Source organism: Patagioenas fasciata, chromosome 1, assembly GCF_037038585.1.
Source record: "Patagioenas fasciata isolate bPatFas1 chromosome 1, bPatFas1.hap1, whole genome shotgun sequence".
Taxonomy (NCBI): Eukaryota; Metazoa; Chordata; class Aves; order Columbiformes; family Columbidae; genus Patagioenas; species Patagioenas fasciata.
Genome location: NC_092520.1, coordinates 142098246 through 142116109, shown reverse-complemented (window position 1 = coordinate 142116109; position 17864 = coordinate 142098246).

Below are 17864 nucleotides of genomic sequence, written 5' to 3'. Positions count from 1 at the left end.
ATGAAAGAGCTGATCAGACTCATTTTTGCTTGAGCTTTAACTGATGTTTTGCTTAATTAGAGCATTCTTTCATTTTTATTTTTATTTTTTCCAAATGTCAAAGCTGGTTGCTTCAAAGCATCGTTTCAATCACCCCTGCAGGAAGAGAGAAAATTGCTCAGAAAGATTAAACAGTGTGAGAGAGGGCGGTGCAGCCAGATAGACAGAGTGCAGAACAAAATATCTAACGAAAGCCTGATCCTACTCCCACCACAGAAAATCTGCAGAGAAAGCAGAGAGATCAAATATAATTTTTGCATCTAAGACACATTCATGACAACATACCAGAATAGTAAATGCGACTTTTGTGACATTCATGAGAGTTATTTTGGATGAAGCTCCTCTCCTTCAACAAGGAAGATCATAGCAATTCTGTACTCTAGGTATCAGATTGCTGATATATGGTTCCAGCTCAGAAGAGCTCCAGAAAAGCCAATTTAAATTTTGCATTCTCAATTCCTTTCTTTCCCACAGCAATGTAACTTAAATGGGATAGGCCTTCAATCACAATACTCTTTTCCCCCCGCATACCTGCCAGATAACATTAAAGCTTTGTGATAAAAATGTAGTGTTCGACATATTTCTGTAACATTTTCATGCTCTGCAATCACTTCAGTGTGTTTCTGTTGCAGGTCATACTGACAGAGAAATGTGTAAATGTAGAAATATTCAGCAGAATGAAGTCTAGCTGCATCTTTATGCACATATCAAAAATATAAATCTCTCTCCAGGCTAGAGTGAAGTATTCATATATTTTAACAACCAAAGCTGAGGACCTGGTGCTTTAGACAGTCTGTAAATACAAAACTATGGACATTGGTGGGACTCCACATGGAAATAATATCTTTACACAGCACTGCACCATGCCATGCAGATGTATCCAGAGGGGAAAATTAACACCAGCTTCCTCAGGCATTTAGCCTAAGCATTACTCTGAATACAAAAGGAGCTTATGCTGCCTATGTAGCCAGTGAAAAGCGAAAGCTACTTTTCCTAGTTAGAGAAAGGGATGAATCAAAGCACTGAGGTTTAACACCAAAACCAGTTGATTTGATTAGCCCTTCCCAAATATACTCAACTAAAGTTCTGTGAAGGACCAGGATCTTTTTAGATACTAAATAGAGACAGAGGTCGCCTAGCTCTTGGAGGAAGATGCCACTTAAAAAAAAATATATATATATATATACTCTTCACAAATATATCTGCATTATATCACCCAGAGACACACGGAAATCTAAGAACCATGGATATTTCTAGCCTAAGTCTGGTATTATCAAAATACTCAGACCTCCTGTCAGAAAGGAAAAGGCAAATTCAGTGGCAAAAATAAAAAGGTTCCAAGACCATTCTCTGTTCAATTTTCCCTTTCCCAGTTACAAGGCAGCAGATTATCTACTGGTGTCTGTATTTCAAAAAAGTCAAAAAAGGTATAAGAAAGGATAAGATAGATGGCCTGAGGACTGGAAAGCCTGCCTTCATTCCATCACTTTCCATCATGTCACATAAATGTGTGAGGAGACCTGATAATCATCTCCTAATAAGCTCCATACGGAAAAGACTTGTGATACTACGCAGATAATTAAACTAGTGGCAAATAGTATTACAAGATACATTAACCGGAAGTTTTAAAAGTTCAGAGCCAGATGAAAGACACTTGTATTTTTTGATGTATCTCACCGTTAAAATGGTGTCCAGTTAGGGAAGAGCTGCACTGAGGTCACCTTTCAAGCCCCTGCTCTGTAGTGACCTAAACACACTCCAGCACCAAACATGATTAAGAAATTATTTGTCTGGCTTACAATTAACATTTTGGATGTGCTATAGGTGTAAACATATGCATTCAGTCACATAAGCACATACACAAAAGTGTCATGTGAATCTCACAAGACAACTGCTTTTCTTGACTCTTTAGCCAAGGAATGCAAGAAATACACAGTCCACACAAAAAAGTAATAAGAATAGGCCTAGTAAACATCCTTGTCTCAACTTCCTTGTTTTCTCGTGCATTCTTTAGTGTAGACCGAGGTCCCTTGGATAGCCAGGGTGTTCCTCCTCAAAGCTTTTATTGTGACCCTTCAGTTGTTCTTCCATTTCACCTGAGTATTCCTGGCCCTTCAGCAAGGTCACAGGCAAAGTCTCTACACATGGAATTTTTATTTAAATTTATTGCTAATTATCACCAACTTCTGATCATGAAATCAGGTAATATGAGGAGAAAAATGAGTGCAAACACTTAAGACCTTTTCTCCCCCTGCCCTAGGCTCAGCTTAAACCAAACCCTTCTTCTTTGTCATGGCTTCCCCAATATTTGCAGTAAGACACACTTGGTCCATCTAAATTCCTCTGATGAGGTGTTTGGCAGCTCTGGAGGTTGGGATTATATGCCTAACAGTTTCTTCCTGCCACACTTGACTTTGTTACTGGTCTTCCTCTGCTCCAGCATGGGCCACCCACAGGCCACAGTCCACCTGAGAGAATCCCTACCCTCATCTGGGCCACCATCCCCATCAGGAGCCCTGCTGTTCTTACAAATCCATTATAAGCTCTATCAACATCACCACAATCTTAATATATTTTCTTTGTAAGATCCCCTCTTTGTGCCTGGAGACCACACAGTAAGAATAAGGGCTTGTCACAACATGGCAATCACAAGCATATGTGCTTATCTCCACTTAACTTCTGTGAAAAAAAGTTACTGGTTTTAACATCACCACAGCCCAAATTTACTACCTGTCCCAAACTCCTCCTCCTCCCCTTGCCTCTACAGACCAGATTACATGGGTTCACATTATACCAGTCTCAACTTGTACTCATTAAAACCCCATGAACCAGACTCTATGGGTGGGCACCACAGCCATCAGAACATAAGTCACACCCCACTCCTTGCACCTGTCAGCTTGATCATGACCATAACCAGAATACTAGTGCAAACTTTATACCAAAACATACAACCAAAACCCATCAGTTTAAGCTTTTCACTACACTTGAGCATAAAAAATACAAGCTTAATACGAAGATTAACACAACTACCGAGATGCTAGTAAGTTCATAGCTCCAACAGGGCTTCATCCAGGTCCTCAAAGGATGGTGAACACTTGATAAGCATGAGCCTTTCTCTTTCTGGGGAGTAAAATGATGCACTGAGGGATGCCGCTCTCCTGGACCTTTCCCCATGTCCTGTAACATTAACTGAGCTCTCACCTCACCCCAGCACTTGCAGTCCCAGAACCCTCACCTCTTAAACTCTGGAGGGCTATTTCCTCCCACTTAGTCATACCCTCCCCCTCTCCCTTCAGTAGCCTACATATTAAAAAAAATCCAAAATACCAAAATTGCAAAATATTTGCCTGCATTTACAATTCTAAGCAAAGGAGAGGTTGAAGAGTGTTCCATTTTATTTCTCATTATTCACCATTAAGCTGAACCACACTTGCTTTATATAGCCTAGGCTGTCTCATTTGACACGCTTTCAGAAAGACATGCACATTCAGTTAACATTTGAGTTGAATGAAATAGGATGTTGCAGACAAAGCTTTGTAGAAGGCTAACCAGGCAATTCAATTAGATTTAATTAGGCTTAAAGTGGAAGGAAGCTATACAGGCACCACACACAAACGCATGCAAAAATAGAACAATAATGGGGGGTGGGAGGGGCAGGGGGTAACAAAGAAAACACAGAAAGCATGTCAGAGAAATGAATGGGAGGAACCAGGAGGGAAGGGGTTGACCAGGGCCTGGAGCCTTGCCTGGTTGAACACTGCAGGGAAGATCAGGATCATTCAGGAATATTCTTAGGGCAAACGAGAGCCTAATGTTACCCACAAGCAACATCTTCAGCTCTTCAGGGAATTTTGGGCACAGGATGAAGACAGATTCCTGTTTGGGATTCATAACACATGTCTAATCTTTACATCTTTTTAGCCTCAGAAAGACTTGCATTGAATGTACAGGATAGGTTTGCTAGGCTGCCTTTTTTTTTTTTTAAGTCTGGGGATAACATGCTTTACATGAACTGAAAAAGTATTATATAGGTAATCTATAGCTGCTTCTCCTAAGTAGTAGCTGTGAACTTGAAAAAAGTGAGAACTTTTTGATACACAATCTTGCTTCAAAGCTTGGCCGCAGGACCTGAAACCATCTGCAGCCAGAGTGGAAGTTCTAATGATATACAATTGAAATTATTTTTGCACCATAGTTACCCGCATTTGTTTCTTCTAAGGAAAAAGACAAGTAAACAGTGGGGGAAATGGGCTTCATAAATAATTTTCTAAAAAAATCTACATGATTGAAAGCACAAAGGCAGCAGAAGAGAAGCCAGTAAAGGTATTTGTCCTAAAAAAGCCCCATAGCTAACGAGGCAGAAACACTGCTGCACTTTTTTACTAGGCATGCACATATGGCAAGCGACATTCATAAATCTTTGCTACAGTTCCCAGTTCTTCACATGTGCCAACTTTTTGCTTTTTCTTGTATTCAAAGGAATTCTCTCAGATGTAGCCCACTTCCCAACATACCTCTTTTAGAAAGATTTGCAGATGGAGGAAACATAATATATCTTTAGGATACCTAGATCACTTCATACAGGGCTTCTTCAAACTCTCTTAAGTCAATAAATTCTTCATCTGATATGCTTGTCATTAGATTAATTAATAAAGAACCCAGAAAAGCAATGAAGAAATATGATCATGAATGGGAACACTGAATTTGCTCTGCTTGCAAGTTTGCACTGTTCATCCCTCAGGATTACTTAGATAACCAGAGGGTATACCTATATATCAAGCATTTTTGAAATCTATACACAAGTCTAGATTATAATAGCAACAAAAACACTTGTCTATACAAAACTTTCAAGAAGGCCTTTTATTTCCTGTTTGAGATGAAATTCTCTATTCTAAATGAAATACATATTTCATACAATGAACTCTCCCAAAAGGAAGGACATACATTTTACACAATCTTTCCTTTTTTAGCCTAGTTGCAGCTTAGACCTTTAGATTGCGTTCTGGAAACCACCATTAAAAGTAAGCAAATAATGAATTACATTAGTCACTTGTTATTAAATATTTTTCCATTTCTTGGTCTCCTGTTCAAGGATGTAAGAGCACCTCATCAGAGCAATTGCTTTTAAACCCACAAATAATGTTAATGTCAATGGGACTTAGTGGTGCATTTTAATATTATTTCTAACCTCGTCTACCTGCAGGTACAGGTCTCTGTTCCCTTGGCAGTACCTTCTCACTATTTTCATTGCATCAAAGATGGAGATTTTGCAGCCATGGGCTGGATCAGATCAGTTCGCAGAAGTGAGGGAAGAAATGTTATCTTTGAGATGAGTGAGGGGATCTGCCGGTGAGACTGCAGACCACCACAGTCAGTGCAGAGAGGCTGATGGGACAGGCTGCTGCTTATGTCAGCACATTGTGAATCACAGGGGGTACAATGTGAAGTCACACCCTTGGATATCCAAAGAGGGAGTGGAGATTGTTCTGTGGCAAACTAGACTGAAATAACAATTGCATTCACAAGGAAATAAAAATAAAATAATTGCAGGTAAATTTTCAGGGCATAACTCGGAGATAGGCATAGATCTGTCATGTAAACTGCCAACACTTTTAAAAAGGGAGGAGCCATAGCACACTCTCTGAAGTTGAAATGATGAAAAATATGACAAATTCCCTATTTTATTGCACAGTAATATTTAATTGCTGAGGAATAGTAACAATCTTGCTGTATGCAGAAGATACCGAAATTGTAGGAACTGGAGGCCCTGATTCACCAGGAGCCATGGTGAACAGGGACACCTTTATGCATGTGCTTACCAATACACATTTTCTGCTTTTTTTTTTTTTTTTTTTTTTTTTTTGGTTAAACTGCAGTCTGTGACCAAAACCTGTATTCAGCGGGCTGCCACTCTGAGCTACAGCACAGCTGGTAAATCCACTAATAAAGATCATTACTTAAATATTATTAAGCAGCCTTTTTTGGGTCACAGAAAGTGTAGTTATAATGAACCCACATTATTAATGATAAATTCCTTTATCATTCATCCATACATTGAAATACAGAATTGTAGCCAGTGCATTTCAGAAGAGATGCATTGAAAGTGAATTGCCACATCTGTCTTAGGAGTGACTTGCATGCAATATAGTTAAATATTACTTCTATCAAAAAAAAAACTTTCTACAAATGCCTTTTTCTTTTCAGATTGATTTTTCTAACAGTTCATTATCACCATATCATGGTAGTCTGAAAATCCCTACATAAGCAAAGCACCTAACAATAGACACCTATATGCACCTGATGAATTCCACATTATTTATTAGCATGTGACTTGCATTAATTCACTTTGCATTTGCCCTGGTTTTGTTAAAAAACAAGTTTCTCTCTTAGCGAATTTTGCCTGTCAGCTAAAACCTTCATATTAGCTGCATTTTCCTGGAAAACCAGATACATGTTTTGGTAAACATAGCAATGGAATGCTAACTTATCAATGAGGACAGATTGACATCTTGTGAGAGGGGCAACAAGAAACCGGTGACCAAGAAACTGACCAACTGTGTATAACATTCCATTCATGTGAATACTTCATATAAAAGTGGGAGATCATGAGGATCTCGTCCCTTTTCCTTCTTCATCCCTTCTGCTTATGGCCAACATTAGGAGAGGACCTTGCTGGTTGTCCCTGTGAACTGAGGCCTAGTGATAGAATGAATCCAGCTCCGGTTGGCTGCAGAGTCCAATCCAGGACTTTGGGTGCCGGTTCTGCAGTTGCTGAGACTTTCAAGATTGGTTTTGTATATTTTGTATTATTTTGTCTATTCTTATTAGTAGCATTAGTAAAACATCTTTAATTTTTCCAACTCTCTTCTCTCTGTCCTTCTTTCCCTCCCAATCACCTGTCCTGAGTGGGAAGCGGGGGAGAGGGTGGGACAAAAAGGGAAAGGGACGGGGAGAGGAGGTTAACAATACATCTGCCAGGGTTTTATTGTCACCCCGCAATCTAAACCCTTGACAGCATTGATCATTGTTGATTTGCTCTGGAAGATTTTCCGCTGCCCTAAGTTAGAATACTGAAGAAGGCAAAGAAACTTTATCTACTTTTCTTCCAAAACACATGAGCAAAAAGCAAGTCTGGTGACAGGCATTCATGAGTACTTCAATTTTACTGCCTTGGCTGAAATTCAGATGATTTTTGAATGAATGTTCTTCCTGCATCCCACAGAATAATGATACTATATCATAAGGAAAATATTCACAGGTTATAGTAATGTATGAATAGTATATCGGTATAGCTGTGATTGCATCAACTACCCCAAATTATCACTGACAGATCTTTCATGTGTCTGTACACAAGAAAAGGAGTTAGCTGCAAGTACCAGCACTGCCAGAACCACCATGGCAATATGAAAAGCCTGGAGACTACATAGAAAATGCTCCAAGGATAAACCTGATGCATTGTATTTTGATTAGTGATAAGTACCTGAGAGACCCCACATTCTCATTTTTACCTCAAACATTTTCCAGTTTCTGGGTGCTCTTTGAAGATGATCAAGCTGTGGATAAAAGTTTTAGAATTGGCTAGTGGGACACAGTCCTCTCTTGAAGCTGTATATGTGACATTGTGCTTTCTAAAAGAACAGTGGGCTAAAAATCATGTAGCCCACCTCCATTCACAAGCAAAGAACAAAGATGTTAGAACTGAAAGTTTGACCATAGGCTCAATAAGCACCTTAAGACAAAAGCCAAATGAAATGCTCACTTGGAACATGAATGGACTGTAAGTGATGAGACAGATGCTTGACTCAACTCAGCGGAGAAAGTCAGGAATGGAGAAGTTCAGGAGGTAAAAAAAATATTTCAGTTAATAGCCCTACAAAGTGCAAGTAGACCTCTCTCTAGAGGAGAAGAAAGTCTGAGCTTTGTTGGTATCCAATGTAGAGTCCTGCAAACCAACCCAAGTGTCATCAAAGCAGTGGTCCTGCCTCACCCTCTTGCTCATTTCAGCATAGTATTACACTTACCTCTTTCAACACCCCTTTTATTCATGTATTTACAGCAAGTAATCAAATGTTCCCAGCATTTAGCTGGATGGAGCATTCTGCCTTTCTGAGGATGTCTGACAGTCACTGGCATTTCCTTCCAAAAATGTCTGGAACAAGCATTTGGCTAAGCATCAAATCTGATGTCTGTCATCATTAAGACAGTGCGGTAGCTGCTGTTTTAACTGCTTTTCTTGATTCTCATGGTTTCACATAACATCTACAGTTGACCTCTACCAGACACAAGGTCCTGTTACTTGCAAAACACAGATGGATTCACTTCATCTTCTAAAGTGTAAACAGTTATTTGGAAGGTAAAAGTGAACAGCAGTAGCAGAGAAAACAGCTACATTTGTATGACTTGGTACAGAAATGCCATTTGTACCAATAACATTTGTTCTGACAAAACACATGGAGAATGAACAGTGCACCAATACTAATAACAACTTTGGTACCCTATAATTACACAGTGAAATACTGAACCAGGATGAGTTCTTCTGAGTCACCCATCTAAGAGTTATTCAACAATACTCAGCAGAGCTGGCTGGAGCAGCAATAAGTGTGGGAAGGGAGCAAGATGAAGCTACAACAGTGAAAACACCTCACAAATCCATTTAAGTGTTCATCCCTTCTTTTTTTCTAACATGATATGAAATGTAGGATGCTCTGAAGTCTCATCTGACCACAAGTTCACATTTACAGAAGCTGTTGAAGCTCACAGTCAAGTCTCACCATGACACAGCAACTCTGCATGAACATCAGGAGTATCAGATAGAATCATTCTCAAGAGTCTTTCTCTATAAAAAGGTAGGAATCAATTGTAGAAAGGGAATGCAGACAGGTTAGACCACAGTACTATCAGCTGTAGAGTTTACAGGGGATAAGTAGGAGCTGTATACCCAGTTCGCATTTGTTTCATCGCCCATGAAGCACCTAGCTATCCTTAACACCTTTGGCCACTCTTTTCTGAATAAACTATTTTAAAGCTTGCCATAGTCACTGTTGAAATGCTTCCCCTGAAGGGAAGTCAACTGTAGACTAGGTTTTCTAAGCTGTTCTCTTAGTGGGCTTGACTTGAGGCAACAGCTGCAAATCAAGTTTTAAAGCATCACTAATACAACACTGGCTCAAGTCTCATCCAAAGATCTGGAGAAGTTAAACTAAACATGAGGTGATTTAATGTTTTATTCAAGAACCAGTCACACCTCCCATGTCCTGAAGGAGACCAAACATGCTGACATACACCACCTAATTCCTCAAGCACATCTGTATGTGTCCCAGAGCACTCTCCTCTGGAGAGACAGCTGATCAAGTTGTTTCCCAAACCTACCTGCTCTGCAGTTCAGGCTGGAACTGTAAAGTGTCACTTGGTACCAAGACCTGATCCAAGATAACTACTGGTCCAGTGAGGCAAGCTTTTCTCCTGTGCTACTCACTCCTTATTCTGCTAGCCCATCCCTCCCAGGTGCATCACCAGCTGCAGATCCACATAGACAAGGCAGGTTCCAAGTCAAGCCAGGAAGTCAGCCCACAGACTGACATCCAGATCAAGGGTGGTTGCAGGAGAAGCTGTAGACTAGCACTTCTGCTGCATAACTCAGACAAGAACAAGACCCTCAGGTTTGAGCTTAAATAGAGCCTATGGGTGTGGGTGGAGGCCCCAGGAGAGACTGGTCAGGGTCATTAGGGCCAATTAGGGCCCTCAGAGCCCTGACAGAAATCTTCTCAAGTGAACACCATAAAAGCTTTTCAGACCTCCCTGTCAATCCTTTCATGTCCCTCTCTTCCTTCAACCAAAGCTCAGCTCATTTTTGGGCACAGGGAGAGAGCTTTTGCTGAGGAGTATTTATGCTTCTGTCTATACTGCTATCCATAGATCTGTGCAAAGCTGTGTTGCTATGTTTTAGAAATGGTTGGTGCTGATTAGCAATGGAGTAGCAACTACCACAGGGAGAAGATGGTCTTGAAAACATTCCCTGTGTGCTAACTACAAAATAACTAGCTCTAAGGTACCTTTCCCCTTCCACTGAAGTGCTGCAAACTGGTTGCTGTTGGGCATGGAATAAAGAACAGCTGGACCATGCTCGTGATGCCTGGTGGACATATGCTCCAGTTATAGCACAGTTCTCCTTTGGTTGAGGAGCATCAGTGCCCTTTCCTTGTGGGTGATCTCTTTCAGATCTAGACCTCCCTCTGTTCCCAGGAGCACTCGGAGAGTTCTGCACGGTCCAAAACATGAATGATGCATTTGCATTTGGAGTGTGAATCACTGTGTCCCCTGCACAGCTGGGAACCACAACTGTCTTCCTAATGCAGCGTGACAACCCACCTCCTAGGTACATCCCCGTGGGGATGCCTTGATGATCCCTTTCATCTGCAGTAACCCTAGGCTGGCCCTGGACACAGTAGTTCCACCCTCCTGTGGAATTTCTTTGTATCTAACAAGGTTCATTTTTGGCCATAAATCCTTCTGGCTGGTACTGTCACAGGGGGTAAACAGGACTGTGGGTGGAGGACCACACTCTGCCTCAGTGTGGATTTACATGCCCCTCAGCTGAATGTGCCACCAACCCCTAATCTACCTTCACTGTGAAAGGGGAGGAGTTTGACTGCAGTGCTCAGATTCACCAGGGAGGCTTGTTTCTCCCCATGGTCATCTGCTTGCCCCAAGACCCATGTCCTGCAGCTGTGCTGTGGTGATGGGCTGTAGCCTCCTCCTTCTGCTCTCTCCCTGTCATGCCTCTACAGAGGACAGAATGAAATTATGCCCACAAGGGAGTGGTGGTAGTGAGAGGAACTAATGCCCTTAATTAATTACAATTAATGTGCAAACTATTGGCTAAAGACTTTTTAAGAGAAGAGAGTGTTATCTCTTCTTCATCTCAATTTTGTGCTTTTTCTGTAACAGGAGAAAAGAAAATATGCATTTTTTTTTGTCATTGTCCCCTTCCTTCTGCACATTTTTCTTCTCGTATTTCTTCCTTTGCTTAGCAGCATGCTAAGATGGGGAAAAGATATGCGAAGAAACAAAAAGGATATGAAAGAGGGAATATTAAATGACATAAAAAGAATGTTTTGTATGAAAATGTTTGCAAACTGTGCTGGACACACAAAATTATCTTCTTTCAAAACCTGTAGACTGAAAATGACTTAAAAATTAGCCCTGTTTTTTTTTCATTTTGAATTTTTCTAGCAATTTTATTATCGATATTTCCAGGGATACGTTTGTGTAATAATGACTTTTCGGATGACAAAATCTTGCAAGAGGCAGCCTAGCCTGAAGCAGAACGTTTTCAGGAGCACAACCCAGCAAGGTAGATAACATCTTCATTGTGCTTGGGTTCTTACGTTCCCAGCTGTCACATTTAATAAACATGTTTCAGATCAAGTCTTACAGGGTGTGAAATATCAGAATAATAAAGAAGGAGAAATCATCACTTGGGTACTTTTGGATGTATTCAATACCCATGAAATATTGCATTGTGACAAGCAGAGAAGGGTTAAAATAAAGGCAGTTATAATTTTTTTGGAAACTGGTATTAGGGTACATGAAAGCAATATGAATTACATTATCATGCAGAGTTAAACCACGAATCCTGAATATATATTTCTTCTCCTTACATCAAAGTATGCTCAGTCTCTGACACATGAAGCTTCTTTAAAAGTGCCAGAGCCTCAAGTAGCATAAATAGAGCTTCCTCCTTGAAATTAATGGAGCTGTGTCAGATTTCACCACAGAATATATGACCTTGATTTTTTATGAGCTAGTAAAAGAGGAAATGGCATTTAAAAAGAGAATAAGTCCAAACAAGCAAAAACATGCCTGTGTCTCTTGTTCTCACGTATTAAGATGCAGTCATAAATTTGAATTTCTTTTTTTAAACCACAGTGTTTCCTTCTGGTTTCGATACTGGAAGTGTTAAGACATTTATGGCCTGAAACCTCACTCTCTCTCCAAGAATCCTGGCAGTAGCGGAGCTGCCTGGAAGTGAAGACAGAACTGCAGGCTTGTTCTCCAGTTGCCAACAGAGAGAAGAGGGCATCAGGAACTGGGTGTCTCTGTGTCTTTTCTTCTCCATGCCTGGGTACGAGAGAGCCTGTAACGTATGCGAGTTTCCTCAGATGCCCTATTATAGACTCCAAAAATATTGCCACAGCTGTCAAGAAAGGAAATCAAGTACCCTCATGTCCTATGCAAAAATAATCACAAATATATAGCAGTGGAAGAAAACTGAATAGCTGTTGAGGAGGCCCTACAGCAGAGGAGGTGAAAACACTTTTTTACGGTGCTGTTAAACTTTGATGCATTTGCATTTGCAACAGCAGCAGGCAGAGGTCCTCATGACTGAATAAGCTGAAATTTTCTGTCTGCAGTGATATGTTATCACATTCCTGCCTGATGAAGAGCTATGTTGTAGTTCAGGAGATCCAAGCCTTCTGAAGAGACACAAAATAAAGTTCCTGTGGTTTGTGCTCCCTAAAGTTTCCTCAGGACATTTATCAAGAAGGCAGATGTGAACCAAACTATTGTGGCCACTGTCACTTTGTACTGAATCTCCACCAGTACCTTAACTTTATGGTTAAAGATGTGTCTGATGACACTCATTAAAGTCACATTACTGCTGAATCTATGTTATAGTCCTGCTGCTTTTCAGTAGATGGTAAGAGTTTGTACACACACCTCTGCACAGACACACTTTTGCCTTTATTTGTAGTTCAGCTGACATCCCAGTTGACACAGGACTGTCCATGTGTCCGAGCACTATGGTGACAATCCTGCCTTCTAGGTGTGTTGGAACCTTTCAAAATGAAAGATGTGAAGTGGTCTAAGATATAGCATAAATTTGTCCCTAAATTATGGGATCCTAAGCAAGGAGTCTTCCAGTGAGAAAGGAATGAGAACTGGACTCTGCTGAGATTTGCAAATGAACAAGAAGCCACCTAAAGAGTAGGCAAGTCCCAGCTAATCTGCTGAAGAATGGTAGAGTAAGCATGCCTGACACTGGCAACTGTCTGGACATCTGACATTTTAAGTGAGTGGAAGGAAAAGCCTGAGAGCTTTTGATATGCATTATTGCCATTCATACATAATTGCATAAAACGCTTTGGAATGAAAGCTAGTTGAAACTGAAGGGAGAAGCAGAGCTAGTAATCAAAAGTATTCAACTTCTTACCAAAAGGATTGCCCATTTTTTTCGTCTCATGGGAGTTCCAATTCAAAGTTTTGTTGAATTCCAGTTGCTATTTTTAAACCAAATTTCAGACAACAGTTTAACAGTCATTGAAATGCTGACTGCATTTTTTGTGTAGGAGAAAGCCTTGACAAGTACCAACTGAATTCCTACATGTGATGAAAGCAACTCAAATGCAAAGCAGCCAAAGATACTTGGCTGTGACAAAAACAGATGCGTACCATTAGCTCTGAATTAGATTTGTTTTTCCCAGCAGAAGGAATGCAGCCAAGGACCCCCCTCTCCTTTTTCCCACAGCAGCTCAGTGCTGATTCAACAGACTTGATTTGTGTGGCATGGCATTTGCCAAGTTTGGCTACAACTTCTTAAATATGGCTCAAGGTCCCACAGATTTTGAGGCAAGGTCTGTCATTCAAGACATAGGTCTGCTCATCTTCAGCCACCAGGTGTGATTCTGGAGCATTCAATCAATATACTCAAGTCTGACATCCCTAATTTTATTCCCTGGTCCTGACTTCATGATTCTATCCACCCTATACATTCCTCCCACCTAGTACCTTGACGAGCCATGACCTCTCTTACCTTAGTTGCTGAGATCTAGGTGTAATACTCATTGTAGTAGGCTTCTTAGGTGGTTCTCCTTTTGGGGAGAGTTAGGGAAATGGTGGATATGCAAGTCTGTCCTTTGAGGAAAAATGAAAGGACTATTGAAAGTGACAAAAGGGAAGGAGGCTATATGCCTGAAAAAGACATCATGGTTCAATGGTGACGTATGCTGAGTTTTTTCCCAGATTTCATACTGTCTATATTTGATCAAAATGGGCACATCCACACTGAAATGTAGGCAGGGCACTAAACTAAGAAAGTCAGTCTTTGGTCCAGACTGATTCAGCAAATAGGGAAAAAGCAAATGAATGAGAAAGCCAGTGAAGAGGAGGTATGATTTCACTCCTGGGACCACTAAACATACTCAAAATAGGATGTCAGAAAGATCAGGTCATAGAGCTCAAACCATTTACTAAACGAACTCAGCAAGCACATTACTGAAGGTACGACTCCACCAAAATGCCTAATAGGGTTGTAATGGGAGTGAAGATGATTTCCAGGGAAAGGTGGATAATCTATTTATGAGTTCAGAAATGCTTTCTGTTCAGAAGCAGAAATATCAAGACTTGGGAAGTGAGAGCCATTATAAACTACAAAAGACCCACGGGAATGTTGAATTCTTTCTGAATTTTCCTGAAGTCCCAAACAAGGGTCTAGACAATGTGTAGGTTTTTAAATGTGGGCATTCATGCCAAATGGAAAAAAACAAAGTGGAGCATAAATGTGTGTAACAGTGTCGCTCTTGCCATGGCTTCTTTTGTCACTATCATAGGTTAGATGGTTCAGGAATACTTGAGGTCCCAGATAATCATTAGATGGGTTTTGTCTTCTAGGCCTAGGAAGACCATCACTTCACTCTAACACAGGGCAAGTCTTTGACATCAGTCTGTGCCTCTGCCTGGATTTTCCTTTCCTGGAAGTAGTATGGATCAAAACCAGAATTGTCTTAGCAGTATTTGCATTGAGATAACAATCACAAGATAACTCGCACAAGCTATTACAATGTGAACATAAGAAACTCAACTGTTAGTACTGAAGCCAAAAATAGGAGCTATTGCCATTACAATTTCACAGAGGTACATTCTGCAATAGCCTAAACCCATCTGATAATGTGTAAGGTTCAAGATCATGCCACCCTATCTGTTTGTGAAAATGCTGCCTCTGTCATCAGTGCTGTCATCGTAGCTGTCTCTAGCATGTAACACTGAAAAAATACAGACAGTGCACTAAGGAAAAGCCCTACAGCTTTCTGGCATGAGGTCTTGGACATGTTGAGATGTCCCAGGTGGCACCAGCCGATCTCTGAAGTGTTTCATGAGAGCATCCCCAAATCATTTGCTGTGCCCCAGCTCCACATTTGGTACAATGTTTAGTCTAAAGACCTGGTTTTGTTTGCGCTCAAAGCTTTGAACAGGCAATGACTGCCCAGCAGGTTCATTGCTTCCCCCAGTCAAAGGCACTTTATTTAAGGGGGGCAGGTATCTACACTCTACCCTCAAATACACACTGCGAGGCTGAGATGTTCTGCCACTTGAGGTATACTGCCAATATTGTTGGGACAGAAGCCATCATCAAGGTCTGGTTTTGTGCAGCACCAAAAGAGAAGCTGATAAGCTGGTCTCTTGTTTATAGATAGGCAAGATCACTAATGATGATTTTTTTTCTATTCTACCTATAAGAGCAGAAAAGCAGTGAAACAAAGTTTGAGTTCTGCTCTGAGAACCTGAAGGCAACACCAGGCCTTGTATTGACTTTCAGTTCAAAACCGAAATATTAACACGAATCATACAATGGTCTGGGTCAGAAGGTATCTTCAAAGCTCATCTAGTCCAAACCCTCTGCCATGGGCGGGGACACCTTCCACTACAGCAGGTCGCGCAAAGCCCCATCCAACTTGGCCTTGAACACTTGCAGTGATGATACATCCACAACTTCTCTGGGCAACTGGCTCCTGTGCCTCACCACTCCCATCACAAAAAAAAATAATAAATTCTTCCTTATGTCTAGTCTGAATCAATCCTCTTTCAGTTTAAAACTGTTGCCTCTTGTCCTGTCACTAGAGACATTGGTGAAAAGTCTTTCTCTGTCTTTCTTATAAGGCTCCTATATACATGGAGAGGCCACAATAAGGTCTCCCCAGAGCCTTCTCCTCTCCAGCCTGAACAACCCCAACTCTCTCAGCCTTTCCTCATAGCAGAGGTGTCCCATCACTCTGACCATTTTCATGGCCTCCTCTGGACCCTCTCCAACAGGTCCATGTCTTTCTTGTGCTGAGGACCCCAAAGATGGATGCAGAACTGCAGGGGTTGTATCACCAGAGCAGAGCAGAGGGGCAGAATCACCTCCCTTGACTTGCTGGTCACACTGCTGGTGATGCAGCCCAGGACATGTTTGGCTTTCTGGGCTGCAAGTGCACATTGCCACCTCGTGTCTAATTTTTCATCCACCAGTAACCCCAAGTCCTTCTTCGCAGGACTGCTCTCAATTCATTCATCTTCCAGCTTTTATTGGCTTTGTTGAACTTCATGCAGTTCACACAGGCCCACTCCTCAAGCCTATCCTGGACCTTCTGGGTGGCATCCCATCTCGCCAGCATGTGGACTGTACCACTCAGTTTGGTGAGTGAGGGGCGCTGAGGGGACACTTGATCCCACTGCCTAGGTCCTTGATGAAGATAGTCAATAATATTGGTCCCACTTCCAACCCTTGAGGAGCACCACTCGTTCCTGGTTTCCACCTGAACACTGGGCCGTTGACTGTAAAACTTAACTCTTTTCTTAACCCTTTTTCTCCCCATGAAGAGTGGGCACTGCTGCTGTGGGTGAGACAGAACACTGAGAGCCCCAACATGCCTTGCTAGGAGACACTCAAACAGAACCAGCCATACCTGCCTCTGCTGCAGGCAGGTGACCGTGGGGCTACCAGCTCTCTGGCACCTACCGTGTTGTTCCTGGGGGTCTCCAGTGCCCCAGCTCCAATGGCCATTCATCTTCCCCAAACCCTTCCATGCTGGAGGTGAGGTCTGACCCTGGTCCCAGCAGCTCAGGGATGCCCTTTGGGGAAATTTGCAGCCCTTCCTCCATTGCAAGCTGTCCCTCCTCCTTCTCAGCCCCCTCATGCACCCTCGTGCCCCAGGCTGGGATGTGACCAACAGCTCATGTATCTCTTTCAGGATCAACCAAGCTCTGCCAGCCGCCTGGGCAGGAGCATCAGCCTTTCCCTGAACACTGGGCACTCCTGGCACGTACGGCACCCCCATCTACCATGGCACCTTGGCAGTCGCACCCACCCTCCCCGCCAGCACCCATGACTGCACTGACTCCTCTGTGCCACCCAGCACCTCCAGCATCCCCAGCACCCCTGTCCCCTTGGCAGTTGTGGCACATGGGCTCCGCAAGCCTTGTCAAGCCCTCTTACTGTCAGCTGGGCGAGGCCTGCCCTGTAAATATAGTTTACAGACAACTTCCCAATATCTTTGGCCGCCTCTCTCATTTCACCTCCCCAGTGTGCCACCCCTTTCTACTGGCACAGCAGCTCGCCCCACAGGGATCGTCCCTCCCCTGAGATCCCCACTTCCCCGGTGCAGAGCAGGGGAACGTCCACAGTTAGGTTTGGATCGGTGGGTGCCCTTGGAGACTCGCCACAGCCCAGCACATCTCCTGCTCACCCCTGCAGGTCGGCAAATGGCTTCACGTGGCGGTTGCGTCAATCGCAGCGTCTTCAGCTTTGGGTGGACAAGGGCCAACGTGCCTCCATCAGCCATCCGCGCAATCAGCCACGGCGTCGTGTCTCCGCCAGGCACTGCCCTTTGGGGATGCCAGGGCTGTGGGCACCTCACAGCCTGGGCACACCAATGGGCCCCCTAGCACCAGCACCAGCTGTTCTGGCCTGACAACCATCAGGGGACAGCAGTGGCCCCACCCCCCCTGTGCTGGCATCATCGCTCCCATGCAACCACCACCTCAAGAGGCAGAACACTCAGCAGAGC